Below are 16,445 nucleotides of genomic sequence, written 5' to 3' on the forward strand. Positions count from 1 at the left end.
TTTATTCTGAGCCAAATATGAGTGACTAATGGCCCGTGCCCATGAGACACCCCCAGGAGATCCTGAAAACATGTGCCCAAGGTGGTTGGGCTACAGCTTGGTTTTATACGTTTTAGGAAGACGTAAGACACCAATCAATACATGTAAGATGTAAACTTTCTGGTTTGGTCCAGAAAGATGGGACAACTGGAGGGGAGTGATAAAGGGACTTCTAGGTCATAGGTGGATTCAAAAATTTTCTTTTTTTTTTTTAATCCTATTCTGTTGGTCCTGAGGGTCCAAAAATATTCTAATTAGCAATTGGTTGAAAGAGTTTACCTAAAGACCTGGAATCAATGGAAAGGAATGTTTGGGTTAAGATAAGGGGTTGTGAAGACCAGAGTTTTATCATGTAGATGAAGCCTCCAGGTAGCAGGCTTCAGAGAGAATAGATTGCGAATGTTTCTCATCAGATTTGACTAGCCTGTTCTGCCAGTCTTAAGGTCTCTGCAATGATGTTAATCTGGCCAGCTGTGCCTGAATTCCAAAAGGGAGGAGGATATACTGAAGCGTGTCAGACCCCCACTTCTCATCATGGCCTGAACTAGTTTTTCAGGTTAACTTTGGAATGCCCTTGGCCAAGAGGAGGGCTCACCCGTTGGTTGCGGGTTTAGAATTTTATTTTTGGTTTACACTATCATTGTGCTGCTGCACTCCAGCATGGGTAACAGAGCAAGACCCTGCCTGTCTCAAAAAAAAAAAACAAAAGAAAAGAAAGAAAGAAAGAAAAGAAGCCCTGACTTCCATGCGCATCCGTGTGATGAGACAACCAAACAGGATTTGTGTGAGCAACATGGCTGTTTATTTCACCTGGGTGCAGGCGGGCTGAGAGTCAGCGAAGGGAGATAAGGGTGGGGCCGTTTATAGGATTTGGGTAGATAAAGGAAAATTACAGTCAAAGGGGGTTTGTTCTCTGGCGGACAGGAGTGGGGGTCGCAAGGTGCTCAGTGGGGGAGTTTTTGAGCCAGGATGAGCCAGGAAAAGGACTTTCACAAGGTAATGTCATCACTTAAGGCAAGGACTGGCCATTTTCACTTCTTTTGTGGTGGAATATCACCAGTTAAGGCAAGGAACCAGCCATCTAGATGTGTACATGCAGGTCACAGGGGATATGATGGCTTAGCTTGGGCTCAGAGGCCTGACACTGACTTCTTCCATGCTCTGACTTTTGTTCTATTTAGGCCCTCAACAAATTAGATTATGCCTACCCACACTGGGGAAGGCAAGCTGTTTGACTGAGTCCGGAGATTCAAATGCTAATCTCATCTGGAAACACCCTTAAAGACACACCCAGAAATAATGTCTAACCAGATGTCTGGGGATCCCCTGATCCAGTCAAGTTGACACATAAAATTAACGTCACACATGATATATCCAGAATAGGCAAATCCATAGAGACAGAAAGACGATTAGCAGTTAACAAGGCATGGGGGAGGGGGAAATGAGCAATAATTACTTAATGGGGATGGGGTGTTTTTCTAGGGTAGTAAAAAATGTTGAAATGGGCCAGGCACAGTGGCTCACGCCTGTAAGGCCAGCCCTTAGGAGGACTGAGGAGGGCAGATCACCTGAAGTCAAGAGTTTAAGATCAGCCTGGATAACATGGTAAAACCCCATCTCTACTAAAAATACAAAAAATTAGCCGGGCATGGTGTCAGGCACCTGTAATCCCCATTACCTGGGAGGCCAAGGCAGGAGAATCGCTTGAACCTGGGAAGTGGATGTTGCAGTAAACTGAGATTTCACCACTGCACTCCAGCCTGGGTGACAGAGCAAGACTCTGTCTCAAAAAAAAAAAAAAAAAAAAAAAAAAAGTTGAAACTAAGGAGAGTTGCTGGTGTACAACATTGTGAATACACTAAATGCCACTGAATTGTACACTTTAAAATAGTTAATTGTATGTTGCATGACTTTTACTTCAACTTTTTAAAAAAGCATAGAAAACTTTCTCTGCCGCTGTGTAGTGACGCAGAGGCAGAAGCTTGCGTGCATTGAAGATTTGGCTTCACCTGTAACCCACCACCACGGCGAGGAAGGCATTGCTGCAGGAGTTGTTGTGGACATCAATACTGCTTTACAAGAGGCTCTGAAGATTGCCCTCAGCCACAATGTTCTGGCACATGGAATTTGTTTATTTATTTATTTATTTTATTTTATTTTATTTTTATTTATTTAGACAGGGTCTTACTCTGTTGCCCAGGCTGGAGTGCAGTGGCCCAATCATGGCTCAGTGCAGCCTGGACCTCCTGGGCTCAAGCGATTCTCCCACTTCAGCCTCCCCAGTAGCTGGGGCTTCAGGTGCGTACCACCACATCTGGCTAATTTTTATATTTCTTCTAGAGACAAGGTTTTGCCATGTTGCCCAGGCTTGTCTTGTACTCCTGAGCTCAAGCAATCTACCCACCTCAGCCTCTCAAAGTCCTGGGATTACAGATGTGAGCCACTGTGCCCAGCCAAGACTAGGTTAGATTTCTTAGTGAGAATTGTCTACTGAGAGTAGAGATGCAATGAGAGAGTTGTCTACTGAGAGTTGTCTACTGAGCCCTAAGAAAGTGTTCCCGGCCAGGTGTGGTGGTTCATGCCTGTAATCCCAGCATTTTGGGAGGCCGAGGCGGGTGGATCACCTGAGGTCATGAGATCGAGACCATCCTGGCTAACACGGTGAAACCCTGTCTCTACTAAAAATACAAAAAATTAGTAGGGTGTGGTGGCAGACATCTGTAGTCCCAGCTACTTGGGAGGCTGAGGCAGGAGAATGGCGTGAACCTGGGAGGCAGCGCTTGCAGTGAGCTGAGATGGCGCCACTGCACTCCAGCCTGGGCGACAGAGCGAGACTCCGTCTCAAAAATAAAAAAAAGAAAAAAGAAAGAAAGTGTTCCCTTCTCCTTTGCCTGAAGAATTTACTGAAGAATTTGATCCTCCTTTAATTGGGAAAATTATCCTAATTGCTGGAGAAAACAGGTCCCTTTTTGCCCTTTAGCCAGAACTAAAGTCCACACCTAGCATGTCCTAGGGGTTGAAAAGTAGACAAATATAGGGCAGAATAGGTCTTCCCAAATAAAAAAATTACAGGAATTTGCTACTTTATTTAATGAGAGGGCAGGGGACTATTTATGGAAGTGGATTTGGAAGGTTCTCAACTAAGGAAAATCTGAATATAATCTTAGATCAAAATGAATTTATTGATTCGAGTGTACTTACTGGCGATTCTGCATCCGATGCTCTCCCACTGACAGCTGGCAACCATTATTGCAGAAATTCGAAGTGTTAGTTTATGCAAACCTGGATATGATTCTGGCCCATCATTAATTTGTACAACAGTGGAAGTCTCTTGACATAAATTAGAGGAAGAAATTTAAAGACCTCAAGAGGCAAGAATGATTTACTGAATCTATATATGTATGTTGCTGAGCAACCCAATAATTATATTCCTTGAAAAGGCCCAGAATTCACTTTCATTACCAAAGCTAGAGGACAATTGATGAAGAAAGTGCCAAAATCATTAAAAAGCACTTTCCTGACCATCCTCTCTAAGCCCAGAATAGTTGTGGATGGGTTCACCATTGCAATGGCTCTGACCTCAAGGAGGATGGGAGGATTCTGGGTTGTTAGAGGCCATGAGGTGACAGTGAAGCAGCTACATCATCTGGTGTATATACCCTGGGGTTCATTGTTGTGTGCCAGGAAAATTTAGGACACGGACCCACACATGTTTAGGAGTGGAGGTTTAATAGGTAGAAGAGAAGAGAAAGAGAAACAGCCTCCTCCATGGAGGAAGGGGTCTCCAAGCGGAAAGGACCGAGTGGAAAAAGACTGGCTGTCGATGAATGCACTGAGTTTTATAGTCCAGTTTGAGGAGGAGGTGTCTGATTTATGTAGGGCTTAATTGGTTCAATCAGGTATGACATTTACATAGTGCACAGGGAAGACTGGTTGCCTCATCTTAATCTTATTATGCAAATAGGCTTTCCAGTTGATTGGCACCATCATGTCTGCTCCTTTACAATACACGTGGCTGGCAGAGAAGGGAAGATGGAGCTGCCATCTTAAACATGTCTAGTCCTTAGTTCCTTCCTGCCGGCATTCACCCATGCAAGCTCCCAGCTTGCAGGCTGCTCTTTGTTAGAAAATGATTTGGAGGGCCGGGCACAGTGGCTTACACCTGTAATCCTGGCACTTTGGGAGGCTGAGGCCAGCAGATCACTTGAGGTCAGGAGTTCGAGACCAGCCTGGCCAACAAGGTGAAACCCCGACTCTACTAAAATTACAAAAATTAGCCGGGCGTGGTTGCACACACCTGTAGTCCCAGCTACTCAGGAGGCTGAGACATGAGAATCACTTGAACCTGGGAGGCGGAGGTTGCAGTGAGCTGAGATTGCACCACTGCACTCTAGCCTGGGCCGCAGAGCGAGACTCTGTCTCAAAAAAAAAAAAAAAAAAGAAAGAAAGAAAGTGATTTAATGATTTGGGGCTGCTTTTCATTAAAAAGAAAAGCCTTACTGAGGACTCCCATACCTTTACTATCTGCCTAAGTAATTTCTTCTTAACTCCTGTATCATTCCCCGCTCTGGAGTGGTAACCCTAACTGCTGTTAAGGGGTGTTGGGCAATGACTCTTTCTGGCTACTTCCTTCTGAAAAGGGGTGTCATGTGGGGAACAGCAGCTAGGACTCCTCCTGAGGTCTATCTAAGGGTCCTTGGAAGGAAGGCGTGCCCATGCATAGTTCAGCAGCAGCAGTGCCCATGCATAGTTCAGCAGCAGCAGTGCCCATGCATAGTCCAAATGCTGCAGCAGCATCTGGAGTTTGATTGCTTCTAGGCAAGAGGAAAGAATTTGAGTTATAATATTGAGCAGACAAGGTCACATGAGCAAGAGAGGGCTTAGTAATGGAGCTAACCAGTTCCACAAAGAAGACTGGAATTCATTAAAGAGGGACTGTAGCCATCCAGGGCTGGAGCCTGCATTTCCTCTTAACCTGTCAATGATTTTTACTTGATCTTTAAGCATCTGTAAGTTTTCTTCTACTTGACTGGAGGTGTTTATCCAGAAGCAGCATGTTTCATTTAAGACTGCACAGGTACCCCACCTTTGCTGTAAGGACATCGAGGGCCAGTCTATTCTGTGTTCCTACTGAAGCTAAAGAGTCTATGGATTGTTGTGCTTCCACAGCTCGTAATGTTGCCTTCCAACCTCATTGCGTCATCATGGAAATATTAAGTGCTGACCTTTCAAGGAGAGGAATACCAGTAAACCGGAAGAGGTCTCTGGTTATGGAATTCCCCATCCATCGTCTTTCTAAGATGAGATTGTCATGTGCATGCCCTCCCAATCTTCTCTTTCAGTTAAATCTCCACATGAGGGCACGGAAATGATAGGTCTCTTTGCTCGGCGTATTCAAGATAGTGCACTTTTTTTTCTGAGAATTACAATAGGTACCTTTTATTGAAAGCTCACTGTTTGCAAAGCAGTGCACATTCATTATCAAATTAAATCATCAAAAAACCCTAAAAGGTAGGTATCAGTAACTGCAAACCTAGACCTATCATTTCCGTGCCCTCATGTGGAGATTTAACTGAAAGAGAAGATTGTGAGGGCATGCACATGACAATCTCATCTTAGAAAGACCATGGATGGGGAATTCCATAACCAGAGGCCTCTTCCGGTTTGCTGGTATTCCTCTCCTTGAAAGGTCAGCACTTAATATTTCCATGATGATGCAAGGAGGATGGAAGGCAACATTACGAGCTGTGGAAGCACAACAATCCATAGCACTTTGTGATTATGCCAGACAATGAGTAATAAAATAGGTAAGAATGGCTGTGGGGGAAGCCAGCTGAGTTCTAGTTATAGTCGCATTTCAGGAAATTATTTAACATGTTGACTTTAACAACCTAAGCGTCTTCTCCATGTGTGCACATAGGGTAGACCTCTGAAGAGTGGCGCTGTAGCTTCTAGGGTAAAGGCTGTGTTAAGTCAAGGCAGGATGACAGTTCGGCCTCCTCCCAGGCTAGTGCAAAGGGCTATTCACTCAGATTAAGGCCTTCTCTCTCAGATTGAATTGCCCACCCCCCAAAACCCCTCCTACAGAAAATTTGGAGTCCTCGCTTGTTCCCTGGCAGCCCGTACCTAATAGGGTGGTGAATTAATTATCAAACATGCAACAGAGGATATCGAAAGTTTAGCGAAAATGGCAACATTTTGGAATAAATGACCATAACGTGTGTTCTGCCTGCCACCCTAACTGGCGCAGATTTTGCAGGTCAGTTGTTTTCCCTGGAAGCCGTATTGGCCAAGAGGAGGAAGAGTATCTCTCGGATTTCAGCTTGGAGGAGAAAGAATTCAGGCTGCCAGAACTGGACTAGCACGTCTGAATATCCCGAGGTGAGGTCCCTTGACTTCCTTGGGAAGCTCTGCCGCGCCTGCACCCCACCCCACCCTACCCCACCACCACCACCAACCACCACCACCACCACAATAGGCTGCTGGAGTCTTGAGACCACCAAGGTCTGCTGCCCAAATCCTTCCTCGCTTAGGGGAGGGGAGGAGTGTTCCTGCGGGGCGGGGCGGGGCGGGGCGAGAAGGGAGGCGTGGGCAGGATTGTGGGATGAGATCGCCCTGGTGACGATCTAGACCTCAGCCTAATAAAGGTTGCTTATAAAGGACGGGGCGGTGCCCACGGTTGCTAGGGGTGCTAAGCGTCTTGAGGCTGCCAGAATGGCTCCAGCTGTGTGCGCGGCGCCAGCGCATGTCATGTCCCGGCTGTATCTCTGGCTCCCAAGGCCCCCTCCTCACGTAGCAACTATTGTGGCTACTCGTCCAGGGGGCTCAGCCTCTGGAATGGGTCCAGGACTCGCTGCAGCTGATCTCCGATGCCCTGTGGCCGATGAGCCCTTGTCTTCCCGCTCCTCCAATCTTCCACCCGAATCGCCCCATGCGCTTACCCTCCCCCCACCACGCAGACCTGGGGTCCTCTGCTTCCTCCCAGATGTCAGCTCTGCCTCAGGAATCGACTGAGACTTTGACCAAGACTTTGGTTCCATTCCTGGACACGGATACAGCTGGAGAGGTGCCCGCGTGGCCAGAGCAGTTCGTTGCTGCACACCAGGATCTGAATGACAAGCTGACTCGGCGAGAAAGGCTCCCAGAGGTGGTCCCAATGCTGGACTGGGATCAGAACCAGGCCCTAGCTCGGCCTTTTCGTCTCAAAAGTATGATTAAAACTGCAAATCTAGATCAGGCTGCAGATCATCAGGCATGTGAAATATTTGTTCTACCTCTAGATAGAATTCAAAAGCAACGAACCTTATTGTTTGGCCCAAGAACCTGAAGAAAGGTCTAGCTCAGCATCGGAGGCTTGCTAAGGTTGTGGCTGGAACTCCACACCGATTTGTATAAAAACCTTGCGTCAGAAACAAACTTTGCAGGATATTTAGATTCAAGTATGGATATACTGTATCCAGGCACCCTGTCCCCAGAACTCCAGGTGAACTCAGATGAGCCTCCAGGGCCCCCTGAGCAAGTTGGACTTTTTCAATTTCATCTAGAGCCCGAAACTCAGAATCCAGAGACCTTGAAGAGATCCAGTCCTCTTCACCCCAGCAAGAAGCCCCAGAGCAGCTTCCACAGCTCCCTGGGGAGGTAGAACCTTCTTCAACCCAGCAGGAGGCCCCAGCTCTGCCTTCACAGTCCCTTGAGAGGGTCCATTCTACTTCAACAGAGCAGGAGGCCCCAGCACAGCAGCTACCTACCTCTGAAGAGATTGTAGCTCAGCCACCAATACATTATGAGGTAAATGTTCTATTTAAAAGTTGGAGTGAACCAGCCAGGCACGATGGCTCATGCCTGTAATCCCAACATGGGAGGCTGAGGTGGGAGGATCACAAGGTCAGGATTTTGAGACCAGCCTGGCCAAGAGACCAGCCTGGCCAATATGGTGAAACCCCATCTCTACTAAAAATACAAAATTAGCCAGGCGTGGTGGCGGACGCCTGTAATCCCAGCTACTCGGGAGGCTTAGGCAGGAGAATTGCTTGAACCCGGGAGGCAGAGGTTGCAGTGAGCTGAGATCACGCCACTGCACTCCAGCCTGGGCAACAGAGCAAGACTCCGTCTCAAAAAGAAAAAAAAAAAGTTGGAGTGAAGCTCAGCACTCACACTTGCCCAGTGTCACAGTCAAACCTGTGGATGTGGAGCTTACAGTAACTCCAGAGCCAGGTAAGGAACTTACGTCAAGCCAGGAACAGGCCACAGCTCAGCCTCCAGAGCACCCTGAGGAGGTGGACTCTTCCTCAACCCAATTAGAGGACCCAGCTCAGACACCAGAGCACCCTGAGGAGACGAAACCTTCTGCAACCCACCAAGGGACCCCAGCTGAGCCTCCAGGTCCTCCTGTGGAGGCTGAACTTTCCCCAGTGAGCAGGAGAAGCCAGCTCAGCATTCTGAATTTCCTAGGGAGGTGAACCTTCTCAGACCCAGCAGGAGGCCCCAGCTCAGCCTCCAGAGTCCTCTGTGGAGAGTGCAGCTCAAACTCCACCGAATCATGAGGTGACACTTCACCCTCCTTGTGAGGATCAAGCTCATTATAACTTGCCCACTGTTATAGTTAAACCTGCAGATGCAGAGGTTACTATAACCTCAGAGCCTACTGAGGAGACTGAATCTTCTTGGTAGCCCAGCAGGAGGCCCCATCCCAGTCTCCAGAGGAGGTAGAACCTTCTGCAACCCAAAAGGAGGCCCTAGCTGAGCCTCCAGGTCCTCCTGTGGAGCCTGAACCTTCTCCAGAGAGCAGGAGCAGCCAGCTCAGCCTTGTGAGTCTTCTGGAGAGGTTGAACCTTCTCCCACCCAGGAGGAGATCCCAGCTCAGCCTCCAGACATCATGAATTAACAGTTTTATCTCAAGCTCAGCATTCAGATTTGCCCAATGTCACTGTTAAGTCTCCAGATATGCAGCTCGCCATAGCAACGTAGCCTACTGAAGAGGTGGAAACTTCTCCAATCCACCAGGAGGCTACAGCTCAGCTCTCAGGGCCAGTTAATGATGCAGAACCTTCCGCCACCCAGCATGGGGGCCCATCTCTGCCTCCAGAGTCATCAGAAGAGGCTGGACCTTTACCAGTTAAACAGTAGACTTCAATCTCCAGAGCCTATCAAGGATGAGAACCCCTTTCTAACCCAGCAGGAGGTTGCAGCTGAGCATCCACAGACCCCTGAGGAGGTTGAGTCTTCTCCAACCCACCAAGAAGCCCCAACTCAGCCTTCAGAGCCCCCTAATGAAGTTGTAGCTCAATGTCCAGAGCATCATGAGGTAATAGTTTCTCCTCTAAGTCATGATCAAGTTCAGCCTCCAACATTGCACAATGTCACTGTTAAACCTGCGGATCACATGGTTTCCATGACTCCAGAGTTCACTAATCAGGTTGAAATTTTAACACAACAGGGGGTCCCAGCTCAGTCCTTAATGTCCCCTGAGCAGTTTCAACATTTGAAAGACCAGCAAGAGATTATAATTCAGCAGCTAAATACCCCTGAAAATGATGAACTTCCTCCAGTCCATCAACAGCCCACAACTCAGCCTCCAACTCAGCTCTCCTCAGACTTTAAGTTCATTGAATGATGAGATGGTATTTTCAACTCTAGATCTGTCTTCAATATTCAGAAGTAATTCAACTTTGACTAATGCTAGGGTCACCAGACTGTTCTCTTTCCTTCCCACAGACCTTACAATACAGTCCCTTGTGCTCTCCACACAGCTACCTCAGGGCAAAAGACAAACCCCCTTCACTGAGCCCTCCAGTAACTGTCCAGAAGATTTCAGCTAAACTGGCAAACAGTTACAGTACGCGGTTAACATGTCTGCTAACCTCGCTTAACAAAGCTGGCAAAAACATCTCCAGGAAGCAGGCAGAACACCTGCTCCCAACTCAGTTCACACACCCCGACCCAGTTCCTTGCCCTGTAAAGCCCTGCTGCAGCCTGTAAGCAGGGCTGTCTCCTCTGCTAGTCAAGGAGCAGCCCGGCAGGACAATAAAAACCTGCCCACCTGACTTTGGGTCTCCTTGTCCTTTTCCTCGGCTGACCTTACAACTAATACCACAGTTAAAAATGTGGATATGGAGCTTACCATACCTACAGCAGTCACTATCGAGGTTGAACCTTCTCCATTCCAGCAGGACAATCCTCCAATTCCCACTGAGCAGGCTGACTTTTCTCTAACCTAGCCTTATACCCCTTCCCCACCTCTGGATTCTCTTGAACGGATTGAATCTCCAGCCCAGCAAGAGGCCACAGCTCAGACTCCAGATCCTCCTAAGGAAGCAGAACCTTTTCCAGTCCCGCAAGAGTTCCCAGCTGAGCCACCAGAGCCCCCTAAGGAGGTTGAACCATCTGCAACCCAGCAGGAAGCCTCAGGTCGTCCTCCAAAGTCCACCGAAGAGGTCAGTCCTCTACTGCAACGGGAGATACCAGCTCAGCCATCAGAGCCACCTGAGAAGGTTGAACCATCTCCAGTCCTACAGAAGGCCCCAACTCAGGTTTTAGAGACACATCCAAAGTAATTAACTGGCTGGGCACAGTGGCTCATCCCGGTAATCCCAGTATTTTGGGAGGCAAAGGCAGATAGATCATCTGAGGTCAGGAGTTCAAGACTAGCCTGGCCAACATGGTGAAACCCCGTCTCTACTAATACTACAAAAATTAGCCGGGTGTAGTCGTGGGCACCTGTAATCCCAGCTACTCGGGAGGCTGAGGCAGGTGAATTGCTAGAACCTGGGAGGCAGAGGTTGCAGTGAGCCGAGATCGCGCCACTGCACTCCAGCCTGGGCAGCAGAGCGAGACTTTGTCTCAAAAAACAAACAAACAAACAAACAAAACAAAGTAACTAACTGTCATTATCTGCTCAAGAGATTGGACAGATAGGAAGTTAAACTTCCTGGAGATGCTTCATCATTTGTGCCAGTGACCCCACATTATTTCTTGATTAATTGTGCAAACTGAGAGGCTGATAGCTAGTTTTCCCAATTCAAGAGTCATCACGAGGATATTCTCAATTGTTGTAATGGGACTTGTGTTGTTCCAATGTCTAGATATTTTAATGCTGGCAATTTTTTTTTTTTTTGAGATGGAGTTATGCTCTTGTTGCCCAGGCTGGAGTGCAATGGCACGATCTCAGCTCACCGCAACCTCTGCCTCCCAGGTTCAAGCCATTCTCCTGTCTCAGCCTCCCGAGTAGCTGGGATTACAGGCATGCATCACAACGCCCAGCTAATTTTGTATTTTTAGTAGAGACGGGGTTTCTCCATGTTGGCCAGGCTGGTCTCGAACTCCTGACCTCAGGTGATCCTCCTGCCTCGGCCTCCCAAAGTGCTGGGATTACAGGCATGAGCCACCGCACCTGGCAATGCCGGCAATTTAAACAGATACGAATCTTCAACATTGTCAGAGGATTGCGATTGAGAATTGTTAGTGGTGAAGTTTTGAGAAGCTCTTCTTGCTGTCTTTCCTGCTGCTCCCTTGTATAGTGTCGATGCTGGAAGTTTCTGAGAGCAGTCTGCAGGTGCTGAACATCATACTTTAACCGGTCAACCTGAAGTTTGGTATTCTGCCTTTGTTAGGGGGCTCCTTGCTGGACAAAATCTCCAGATGTTCTAGACCCCTGAATATCTGGTCTGTGCTTGCTTGGATTTCATTTTCTACTAAGTGTGCAAACTGCTCGTCTGCCATCTCCAGGCGTTCCATGCGAGACTGGATCTCATGGACCTGCTTGTGGGTTTTCTGGTACAGGGGCTCCATGTCACCAGTCCAGCTTGACCTGGCTGCAGCTCTGGCTTCCAAGATAGTGCACTTTCTAAAAAGGACCTAGGTTAAGGATGTCCTCAGATGATGTGGGGCAAGAGATTGGACAGATAGGAAGTTAAACTTCCCAGAGATGCCTCATCATTTGTGCCAGTGACCCCACATTATTTCTTGATTAATTGTGCAAACTGGGAAGCTGATAGCTAGTTTTTCCAATTCAAGAGTCATCATGAGGATATTCTCATGTCAGTGCGATTCCATGTCAGTGCAATTTAAAAATAATAGGTTGGGGACAATTGCTACTATAGTGCAGTTTCCTTAGTGTTATTGAACTGAGCAAATTGCTCAGGACAGACCCAAGAATTAGTCTTTTTGTACAAATAGGCCATGGCTGATATTGTAGGAGCTAAAGGGTGTGATGTATCACTAAACCCAATAAAAAGTCCTAGCAGACTCGGTGATAGTAAAACTTTCACGCGTCCTTTTTGTTGGTAACTATTATCCCTGTTATAAGGATAATAATTAAGCAAAATACTACAACGATGGAAACTCTCTGTCCAATATTTCAGTTAGAAGGTGCTACTGTGTATAGCTCTACTGCAATTAGTAGAATGAGTATAGCAATTTCTGCAAGGGTGATGTACTAGATTATCTCCATGTAAAATTTTACTTACCAAGATATAGAATTTCACTTTGGGGGTCTATGAAGTTCCTTGGTTTTATTTTCCCAAACAAAGAAACCTCTGGATTATGGGCACCCTACTCACTTTCATTACCTGGCAGAATTTGCAGGATAATTGCCCAGAACTAGCATATTGATCCAGATATTCACATTACCCATCCCTTTTTGCTTCTTCCAAGCTGCAGAAGATCTCCACTTGATCCACAGGAATAAGAAGGGTTAGTCTAAAACATAGGCAAAAAGCTTAAAAACAATTAATGAGACTAGGATTTAATGACATATGATAAGCTTGGAAGCATAATTTCTCTCTCTAGTCCTCATTTTTGGTAAAAACAAATTATGATAGGACTGTGTTGTTCATAGAATAAACTTTAGTTTTATACTTGGCCTGGTTATTTGCATAAAGTGCAGCAAGAATAGTTATTTCAACATAAGCCTTTTGGACTGGTTTTGATGGAATTCTGTTCCACAAGGAATCTCAGATAAGACCTTTTAAAGCTGAGCCCAGCCATGGGTTTGTATCCTCAAATACCTGTGAGTTGGGTGATCCTTTTCTCATAAGGTCCCAAGATAAACTTGGAGCTCCTGGACCTGTTAGAAAGTGACATTCTTTACTGACCACAGGTTAGGAACTGTGTGTGGGAACTGTGCAGACAAGGTATGAGGCCTTGTTCTCCCCATGGGGCTTTTATAAGCTCAGCAAGTCAAGATTGACTCCTTAAAGGAAAGGATACCCTTCCAGTCAAAGCCTTGGTAAAATAACCAGTTTTTCCAACTGTGTCCTGTTGCAAAAGAAAAATGGATTCTTATTGCACCGATGCAAACAGCTATATTGTCATAAGTTAAGAATACTCGCAGGTAGTTTCCAAATTCTAGAGGAACCAGGCAGAGAGAAACATGCTCCAAATTTTGTTCACAAGAGTATGCCTTACTCAATTATATAAGGCCATAAATCATTCAAAATACGTTTCCTTGACTCTGAAAAACAAAACAAGGATCAGCAATATTTCAAGCAAAAGTCAAAAAGGTTGCTTTAACTTTCTGAGTGCAGTCCATTTAGTTAGCACTTGTTTTGTTTGACATTTGTGAACATTTCAGTTCTTCATGAGTCCCATACATTCTTTCCCTATTCCAATGTTACAATCTTCAAAGCTATTAAAAAATCTGCCTTTGAGAACACCTGTTAAAGTCTTATAGCTTGATTATAACCCATCTTTTGAGAAGGAACAAAGCAACACAACAATTATCTGTGAATGACAAAATTTCCAGGGTAGTTACAGTTAAAAACATGACTGACAAAGAAGTTTAGTTATCTTTGTGGTTTACAATAACTTAACATAACAACCTTAATTATGATTGATAGCATATACTCAGACATTAGAATTTTAGAAATCCCGTATAATTTTGGAACATCTATTAGTATAATTCACCAAAATATAACTTAAAGAAGATTGGACATCAGCTGGGCATGGTGGCTCAGGCCTGTAATCCCAGCACTTTGGGAGGCCAAGGTTGGTGGATAACCTGAGGTCAGGAGTTCGAGACCAGCCTGACCAACATGGAGAAACCTCGTCTCTATTAAAAATACAAAAAATTAGCCAGGTGCAGTGGCACATGCCTGTAATCTCAGCTACTTGGGAGGCTGAGGTAGGAGAATCACTTGAACCCAGGAGGCAGAGGTTGCAGTGAGCCAAGATCGCGCCATCATGCTCCAGCCTGAGCAACAAAAGCAAAACTCCATCTCAAAAAAAAAAAAAGAAGCTTGGACATCATTTTGGCAATCTCATGTGACTAAACATGTCAAATAATCCTGTTTACCTCTTCTCTGGATGATTCAGGGGCCCTCTGAACCATCCAGAAAGCCAGGCATCAGGAAAGACAATTTTGAAACTTGAAGTTTGATTTTGGGATGCCTGTTAAGTGTTAGAGGTTTAAAACACTTGATGTTATGAAATAGAATTCTAGAATGCCATAAATTATTTATTTTGTCAAAATGATGACTCAGAAGGCAAAAACCATTCATTAGCCTTTACTATTACATAAAAATTCTACTTAAAGACAAATTTTATCCTTGCATTAGTTTGTTAATGTTAACCCCAATTTCTTTAAATGAAACCTTATAGACAATTCTATCTATTGACCATGAGGTGGTCAATTTGACCACGAGGTGAAATCTTTACAAACCCTTTATAACCCCTTTTGCTAAAGGGCAGATTAGTGTCTTAAGACAACCTTGCTGTGCTTTTATTTCAATGCTCAATTTATGAAAAAACCATATAATACCCTTTTGAATTCAGTTAATTTTTACACATTTTTTGCAAGGTTAATTTTTACGATCTTTCTATAACTTGCTTAAACCTCTAGCTCTCTTATCAAATTTAACATAATCCCTCATACCAGGGCAAAATTTACATTTCCATGATTTCTTACAATCTTTACTAAAAAACACATTTTACTATTTTTATATGCCTTGCATGTAAAACTGTTTAGTGATCTCAAATACATGCTGCACTGTTAACTCTTAGCAACTTTTACTTTCGGTGAAAAACCTGGTTAGTAAGCGATTTTAATTATGTACCAAGAGTGGAGCCTAGGGCCCAGACAGAAGTGCAGATAAGGTCTGACTCTTGCCAGCATCTAACTCCACGTGTCCCAGGCCTTACCCATCTGCAAAGCAGGCAGTATACAACCTTGGAACATTTAGCAAACCTAGTATCTAAGTTGTATGTATTAGACCACCTATTTGCATTTTACCAATAATCCTTATGACTAATTTCTTAAAGATTAAAGTCATGTGAACTAAAAAATATTTGATTTAAGCCCTTATTTTTCTTTCAGCCAATCAATTAGAGCTCTTTTTATAGACATTACACACAAAACATATATAGCAACACAGACAGAAGATTCAGCACTTGTAAGATTTTTTATTTGCTGGTTTCTTAATTAAATTATTGGCTTCAGGGTGGTGGCCCTGGAGGAACAGGGCCAGGAAGGCATGCATTTCTAGAGCATAATAAGCAGGCACAGCTGAAGGCAAAGACAGATCCTCAAAATTAAGAGTGCCATTTGACGTTGGATCTTGGATCCCCCAAATAGGAGAGATACTATGGGAGAAGACAGAGCAGTGCTTCTACTGTGCATTTCATTGCAAGGCAACCCAAAGCCAATCAACTTATTTTGTAAGTAGCCCATCCCCCATGGGAGTCTCATCTCTCATTGTGGGGGTAGGGGGAATGTTTCTATATCTTTCAGGTGACCAAGAGCATGCTTCTCTGATTTATAACCACTATTAGCCATCCCTTAAAGTGTATTTCCTACCTAGTTATTACACACCGAACCTCTCTCCTAATGTAATTTGATACCCCCAAAACTCAAAACTGTCGGATAACATAATGCAAAACAGACCAGAGCCTTTGATTTTGAGAGAGAATATCTGCTTCTAGTTCCTGGGGTTTCATGGGGAAAACAGGTTTTTCTCCCAAAACAGGGTCTGTGGCGCCTCCTCTGTTTTCCCAAGGAATCCCATGCTACCAGAAGTTATCTTAGAGCCTCTCATTGTGCATTACAAGTGGCAAGATAAAAAAGGTAGACTAATAATTCAGTCAACTGAGAAGGAAAAAACAAGAGTTTTTTGTTTTCTTGTTTTTCCAGAAAAACAAGATCCAAAAAGAGAAAAACATAAAGGCCATTAAAATATACCTATAACTTGAATATCCACTTTTAATTAACCTGAGTACTCTTTAAGAAAATCCTTTTAAATCCCTTGTAACTTGACATTAGCCACCTCAAGCAGTTAAGATTTTTGGCTTTTGAAATTTACAAACAGTAACCTCACAGGTGAAATCGACAAGCCTTAATTAGGTTATGACTTAACCATGAGTGCATGTGTACAAGGTATTTTTATAGGGGTGATAGGCGGTTTTTGAAACTGTCA

General features: G+C 44.9%; 1 pseudogene; it reads right to left on the reverse strand.

Moving 5' to 3' along the window:
- Window positions 1–10,473: 10,473 nt before the first annotated feature.
- LOC103888577 (Golgi SNAP receptor complex member 2-like) lies at window positions 10,474–11,826 on the reverse strand (annotated as a pseudogene).
- Window positions 11,827–16,445: the final 4,619 nt, after the last annotated feature.

This window comes from Pongo abelii, chromosome 1 (genome assembly GCF_028885655.2).
Source record: "Pongo abelii isolate AG06213 chromosome 1, NHGRI_mPonAbe1-v2.0_pri, whole genome shotgun sequence".
NCBI classification, from domain to species: Eukaryota; Metazoa; Chordata; class Mammalia; order Primates; family Hominidae; genus Pongo; species Pongo abelii.